This window comes from Schistocerca gregaria, chromosome 1 (assembly GCF_023897955.1).
Source record: "Schistocerca gregaria isolate iqSchGreg1 chromosome 1, iqSchGreg1.2, whole genome shotgun sequence".
Taxonomy (NCBI): Eukaryota; Metazoa; Arthropoda; class Insecta; order Orthoptera; family Acrididae; genus Schistocerca; species Schistocerca gregaria.
In genome coordinates, this window is record NC_064920.1 from 393,126,506 (window position 1) to 393,134,502 (window position 7,997).

Below are 7,997 nucleotides of genomic sequence, written 5' to 3' on the forward strand. Positions count from 1 at the left end.
AGATGAACGTATCCGTTAGGACTGTGCGGTTAAGTGTGGCGTTAATTGGCTATGGCAGAAGACCCACGCGAGTGCCTTTGCTAACAGTACGTCGCCTGCAACGCCTCTCCTGCGCTCGTGACCATATCGGCTGGACCCAAGACGCCTGGAAAACCGTGGCTTGGTCAGATGATTCCCGGTGTCAGTTGGTAAGAGCTGATGGTAGAGTTAGGCTGTGGCGCAGACCCACGAAGCCATGGACCCAGGTTGTCAAGAAGGCAAGTTGGTGGTGGCTCCATAATGCTGTAGACTGAACTGATCTTGGACTGGAAATGGTAATGTCCTGCAGTAGCAATACTTTTAGCAGTTATGGATTAATGTGCAGGAATCAGGGCTCAATATTTCTGCAGGAGACTTGCAACGATTTGTTGAATCACTGCCACATCGAGTTTCTGTACTGTGCCGGGCATTAGGAGGTCCGACACGATAACAGGAGCTGTCACATGACTCTCGTCACATCAATTATGAACCACTGTAGAGGCAGCATGGCTCACTATTTCTGCAGGAGGCTTCCAACGACTTGCTGAGTCGATGCCATGTCGTTGGTGCTCAATGCCGGACAAAAGGAGCTCCGACACGATATTAGGAGCTACGTGTACTTGTAGACTAAAACGTACAACTGTATAAACAGAAAAGAAACTGACGTAAACAGTAGAAATGAAACCAGAATGTCTCTTGACAACAGACGTAAAAATACCTCTGTAACTTAAGATGTCAAAAAACATGAGCAGCTGAAAGAATAATATAAACTACCAGTACGTATAGAGAGATATGTGGCTAAAATGTAATGTTGCGACCATTGAGAGTTAGTAAATATGTTTACAGACAACTATATTTGCTTTCTCAATGGTACACACACACACACAGAGAGAGAGAGAGAGAGAGAAAGTGAGAGAAAGAGAGAGAGAGACCAAAAGCATTACATCAGTGCTAGCGAAAACCAGACATGCTCAGCTGGAAAGAGTACTTGGAATCATTCCAGCCAACTTCTTGACAACTGCATTTTTCTGCACTCGCTACATCGTGACAACTACGGTGTAGCTAAGTTGCTGAACTTGCGGAACGTGAAGGTGACAGCATGTTTTGCGGGCTGCGGAGCTCTGGGCCTGGAGTAATTACATTTACTGGGGCGCCCCAAACTCCAGCCAGCGTTCCTCGGCTCTGCTACCAGCATATACTTGTGGCGGCCGACGGTCAGTACAGAGCGCTCTTTTCTCATCATCTTTCTGAGCGGTGCCCTAGCTGACGCCTAGAACTTTGTTAGAAATTTAATTCCTCTAAGAAATCACTACCGCATTTTTAATTTTTCATCGTAATATAAAATTAGGTATTTTAACTAGGAAATGTCACCCAAGAAAGATTTTACTTTATTTTATTTTTTTGCGTGAGCTTCAAGAAGCAGGCCCCTACATTTCTCTAAAGTCTATCTCATAATGCTTTAGGTCGTTGATTTGTGTGACAGTTACAAAAAAAGTACTAATTATTTACGGTAAATATACACTTCATCAGTGAATGTCACCTTCGTACATTTTGGGAATATTCATCCTTTTAGACCGAGCACACTGGACTCGCATTCGGGAGGACGACGGTTCAAACCGACGTCAAGCCACCCTGATTTAGGTTTTCCGTGATTTCCCTAATATCGCTTCACGCAAATGCCGGGATGGTTCCTTTGAATGGGCACAGACGACTTCCTTCCCTAATCCGATGGGACCGATGACTTCGCAGTTGGTCCCCAGCCCCAAATCAATCAGCCAACCAGTGACGGCGGCCAACGGAGGAAGGAACAGGAAGAAAAAGAGGAAACAAACACTCTTGTGCAAACTGGACACAATTCTGTACTCATTGACATTGTGAAAGGAGAAGTAGTATACTGCGTGTTTTACTTTTGTGTGTATTTGTGAAGTCAGGGTAAAAAGGGATGACAGATGTCTTGCGCGAAATTTGTTGTCGATATAACAGACGATGAACTTGGGAGGAAGAGTGATTACAGCTTCCTTTCCACAGCTAACATCACAGCTGAGATGCACTGGATATATCCCGTGTATCAATCAGTAGCGTTAATCGCGAGATAGGGATAGATCTCGGGAAAAGCTTTTCATCTTTCTGCCGCCACAACAGGATCTACAATTTTAAACATAGCATATCCTTTGTTGTACTGGACTGACAAATGTTTAGACGTACCTCAGTCCAAAAGTTAACCTACTTCAGTAGAACGAAGGACGTTAAGTAATGCAACATATTTTCTACTGAAATCAGGTTGATTTCATTCAGGAATCCAACACAATATATTATTCCCACTCTCTTGGCAACAAGCCCCTCTTCTTCGTCATAACCAAATATCAATGGGAGGGCTTGTATGCCTGCATGGTAGTACTGGCAGAAGTAAAGCTGTGAGGACGGGGCGTGACTAGTGCTTGGGTAACTCAGATGGTAGAGCACTTGCCCGCGAAAGGCAAAGGTCCAGCACACAGTTTTAATCTGCCAGGAAGTTTCATATCAGCGTACACTCCGCTACAGAGTGAAAGTCTCATTCTGGTACCACTGCACTGGTCGAAGTCGGCGACAATGTCTTGCTACATCTATAACTTCGCCATTATCAACGAACTGCCTCTAGTGGAGTGCAACCGTCATTGGGCCACACAGATGGAAGTCGGAAGGTAAGGGATCCGGGCTGTAGGGTGTATGAAGAAGAACAGTCCAGTGAAGTTTTGTGAGTTCTCTCGGATGCACAGTCTTGTAGTGTCATGAAGAAGAGAAGTTCGTTTGCTTTTTTGTGGTGACGAATAAGCAGGAAAGAGTGTTTCACTTTCCTACGGGTATCACCAAACACGCTAGAGTTGACCGTTGCTACATTACGGAGGACATCAGAATAACCCCTTCAGAGTCCCAGACTCGCCATGACTTACCGGCTTCGGGTGTGCTTTGAATTTTTTCATCGGAGGAGAGGTGGTGTGGCGCCACTCCATGGTTGCTGTTTTGTTTCCGGTTCGAAATGATGAAGCAACGTTTCATCGCTTGTGACGATGTTCGACAAAAAAGTATCACGATCAGCCTCGTAACGCGCTAACAATTATCACAGATAGCCCTTCTTTGCTCTTTATGGTCTTAAGTTAGATGGCAAGGAACCTAGTGGACACACACCTTTGAGTACCTCAACTTGGTGGACGAATACGTAAACACTACCAACAATGAAACTTCCTGGCAGATTAAAACTGTGTGCCCGACCGAGACTCGAACTCGGGACCTTTGCCTTTCGCGGGCAAGTGCTCTACCAACTGAGCTACCGAAGCACGACTCACGCCCGGTACTCACAGCTTTACTTCTGCCAGTATCCGTCTCCTACCTTCCAAACTTTACAGAAGCTCTTCTGCGAACCTTGCAGAACTAGCACTCCTGAATGAAAGGATACTGCGGAGACATGGCTTAGCCACAGCCTGGGGGATGTTTCCAGAATGAGATTTTCACTCTGCAGCGGAGTGTGCGCTGATATGAAACTTCCTGACACATTTAAAACTGTGTGCCCGACCGAGACTCGAACTCGGGACCTTTGCCTTTCGCGGGCAAGTGCTCTACCAACAGAGCTACCGAAGCACGACTCACGTCCGGTACTCACAGATTTACTTCTGCCAGTATCCGTCTCCTACCTTCCAAACTTTACAGAAGCTCTTCTGCGAACCTTGCAGGCTGTGGCTAAGCCATGTCTCTGCAGTATCCTTTCTTTCAGGAGTGCTAGTTCTGCAAGGTTCGCAGAAGAGCTTCTGTAAAGTTTGGAAGGTAGGAGACGGATACTAGCAGAAGTAAAGCTGTGAGTACCGGACGTGAGTCGTGCTTCGGTAGCTCAGTTGGTAGAGCAATTGCCCGCGAAAGGCAAAGGTCCCGAGTTCGAGTCTCGGTCGGGCACACAGCTATAATCTACCAGGAAGTTTCATATCAGCGCACACTCCGCTGCAGAGTGAAAATCCCATTCTGGATTCACTACCAACAATGTTGTGCAGTGATGTGTTTGACTGTGATCCGTTGACCGCCTCGGATGACAGTATCCGCACGTACCAACAATGCAGTTGGCTGCGGGCGGCCGGCCGGCACGCGCGACTTTGTTGTGATAATGACAGACGCCTCGCCCAACGAATCACCGTGATTTCGTTCACTGCCAGATCTCCACTGACATTCTGCAATCCACTACGAATATCTGCGATGCTCTGGTTTTGCGCGAAAATAAACTCAATGACCGGTGGTGAACTGGAGCCGAGCTCGCGGCCGCAGACTATATGTACCTGGCGCGCCAACGTTCGAGGGCTTCCCCGCGGTCATTTCCGGTGCGGTTCTCCTCTTGCTACCTGCGACGGTCATTCGCTGCCGTACGAGAAGCCAGGATCCGTTTACCTTAAGGCTTTCTTCTTTGTTGTTGAAGCTATTCCCGTGTTTTTGTATTTCCACAGCTTCTCTTAACAAGCGGGTGTGATAAGGCTTCTCTACAGCCGGAACTTCCGTGTCGGCGAATTTTATTACGTGGCCGGTCTCACTCAGTGCTTGCTCTGCCACGGCCGATTTCTCCACCTGCCCCAACCTGCAATGTCGCTTATGCTCTATGATCCTGTTGTTAATTGATCGTCCAGTCATTCCGACCGCATGTGCATGGTATACGGTATATTCCCGACATTGCAAGTGGGTCCCTTTTCTCCTTCGCCGATCCAAGACACTCTTTGATCTTCCTTGTCGGTTTGAAAATCGTCTTTACGCCATGTCTGTGCAATATACGGCCGATTCTGGGAATGTATGGCAGAAAGGCCGTACCCGACATTTCTTTTTCTGATTCCATAGTTCGCCCTTAGACAAAATCTTGGCCTTTTCCATCATCTGTGCAGCCTATATCCACTTCCAATTCACCTGAGCTACCTCTACATTAAATACTGGTGGAGTGGCTCACCACGAGCAAGTGTTTATTGATTAAGTATAGAGCCAATGAACGCTGTGGTTTCAGCTCATCTAGCTTAAGAAAAACCTGAATGGAATGTACATATATGCAGATATGTAAGACTTTCAGAGATACTTCCAATCTCTAATCTGGAGGACAAGATCGTTCACAGAGGGGAGGCATGTTGTGCCACTGCCTCTTTACTGTTGGTTGAAGCCCGTGAACAAGGTAACAGAAAGTGTCACCGGGGGCCGACGCAGGAAACCTTAGAGAAGCGAAACAGCTGAAAACCGAGGAGGTGTTCTTTTGGAATAAGCTACAGGTGGGCTGTGCTGACGCATTAAGAGTCCCCCCTCCTCCCCCCTAGGCCTTACAGTAGAATAAGTTACCCCATATTCAGCCTCGACGCCGCTGTTGGGGCTGCATTCGGAAGCCAGACTGTAGCAATGATGAATGGACCTGGCACTGAACCATTTCTTTGGTGTACATGACGAAGAGCGATGGCCTGTAAACTTGATGGATCGAGTCACCATAAATACCTCTCATTTCAACTGTGCAATGTCTGTCACCGACTTCAGCTGGCTTCGAGGGCTACTCCGCGACAGTCGTCGATCTGAAATGGGTTATGTAGCCACTTTACTAAGCGACGCCTTAACTAGCTGCTGAACTATGGAATATGCCTAGGTCTGATGCCACTGGGAGCTGACCTCCAACTGTTGGAGCACCATTTGGGTAGCCTGTACTGACTTCGGGGTGCGTACCTTGTAGTCCATCTTTGACATCTGCGTCTGACTACCCGCTGAGCCACCGGCTGCTCTGCGCAGGCGCACTCTACACTGCAGACTTGCCTCTGCAGGATGCATCCCAGCACATCCGTGTCCTTCCCTCACTGGGCCGTGTATCTGCGCCAGGGAGCGTGACTAACTTCCGCCAAGACCATCAAACCTGTGCGCTGGCCGTCTGCCTGGGACCTGGCACTGTTCATCTGCTCATGCCACTGTGCTGACAGCGTGACTCCGTTCCGCGGGGCGATGCTGTGACCTGTTTTAGATGGCCACATGCTTTCAGCAGCCTCTCCACACTTCAGGGCCGGCTTCCTCCCCCAGTCAGCGACCGCACCAAGACAACAATATGACTGCTGTACATTACGAACTTAATGACTTTCTGTGTACTTTTTCTATGATTTATCGGTGGCCATCCACCTGGCCTCATGAACCTGCTGCTCTGTTAATCAGTTCTCTGCGATATCACAACCTGTAGCGGTATACCTAATTACACTCATCACCCTAACCCCACGCTACATTGTATGCAGCTTTTGATTGTAACCAAACGTATAACCCTTACATTAATTCAACGCTAAATATAGCGTATCACAAAACTGTTGACGCTACCACTCGAATTCTTTCCAGTTGTGCATCACAGATAATGGCTGCTTTTATTACGTTTTACAGTTTAATACTTAATTGAGTTACAGCATTTTGTATTTTAATATGTTAGATTTTAATATGTGTCACTTTTAATTTCTAAAAATTGATCTTGTTCTTGTTGTGTTGTTCCATGTGGAGGGGGCGAGTTCGAGGCCTACTGAAATTTTTCCGCTGTATCTCGTGTACTGTTCACTGTTACTCCAGTCACACTGACCAGAAATCCTGAGACGCCACACACCTGCAGCTCTTCGATTTTTAACACTAACTTCTGTTGATTTTTCTTTCAGTGTTATTTTTTTTAAGAATAACCTTATTGTAGACCAGTGGTTCCTAACCTGAGATGTAAAACGAAATTTTCTAAGGGGTAAAAATAACAAAAAGATTCTAATCTTTGGGTCACCAATCTAAGTTATTTTTATAAGATCATCACTGTTATCTTTCGTAAGACTGATTACTCACGTCACCAATAATTACATTTTTTTCAATTACCAAAATTAATGTGCAACGTAATGTGGTGGGCGTTACAGTATGTGAAACGAATGTATGAACGTCTGCATAGTCCATCCACTACAAACATACTTCGTGCCATGCATATATGGCAGTAAAGTTGAGGTATACATATCAATATGCTTAAATATCTCGCCATCCTTTTCCAGATGTATGTACTTCCCCAAAATGAACCAGAAATTGTTTCATTATTCCCTTTGTAACAAATCAACGAACTGATTGTAACTCTGTAATGACTACGACACTGCTGTAGGACACCCAGTATTATTATTATTATTATTATTATTATTATTATTATTATTATTAGTGACAATGGTAAGACACAAAACACTGGTATTCTGAAGCCCTCAGATTTATGCCAGATTAGCAGCCCAGCGGTCAACTGCTCTAAGAGCAGTACGTACAGTGTACACATTTTAACTTGGTTGATTTTAAATGAGGCTGCACAGTATGAGTGAGGTAAGTGTCACTAGAAAGAGAAGTGATACAGAGGAAACACGTTTTGTAACAAGTGCCTATCCTCAGTGTCGCTGATAGTCAGCTTTCCTTTCTGAGAAGGAGCTACAGGTGACATCTGAGATGCACTCAGAGTTTCTCATTGTTCTGTAAAAAAAGGTGATTATAAATAAGTAATACCAGTTATCTTACTGACTCATCAGTTCCTCGTCTAATGAAACATATACAAAAACTAAATATCATTTATCTTCCGAAATTTTAAAAATAAATTCTTTCTCATTCTAAAATTTAGTTAGACGCTAATGTTTGCGGATGAGTGTTGCGGGGGGGGGGGGGGGGGGAGGGGGGTGTTGGGGACTAACAAATACCTCACTGCACTCGGGGATAATCGTATCCAGAATGTTGGGAAACAGTGTTAAAGACTAACATGCACCTCTGAGCAAAATGTAAGATTATGGAGAACATATCAGCAATGTTGTAAACATTTCGTCGGTAAGGGATGGCATTATGAGGGTTGCGTCTGTTGATAAATACAAATAAAATAGATTCTGCGTCAGTCATTTGTTCATTTTGACACTACACATTTCGATGATTCACACCATCATCTTTAGATGAAGAATTGTTTATTTACATGGCGTTACATTTTTACA

The 7,997-nt window shown here is 45.4% G+C and overlaps 1 non-coding gene across 1 annotated transcript; it reads left to right on the forward strand.

Annotated features, from left to right (window-relative positions):
- Positions 1-3,868: 3,868 nt before the first annotated feature.
- Trnas-cga (transfer RNA serine (anticodon CGA)) lies at positions 3,869-3,943 on the forward strand. The gene has a single exon. It is a non-coding gene; the product is annotated as a tRNA-Ser (tRNA).
- Positions 3,944-7,997: the final 4,054 nt, after the last annotated feature.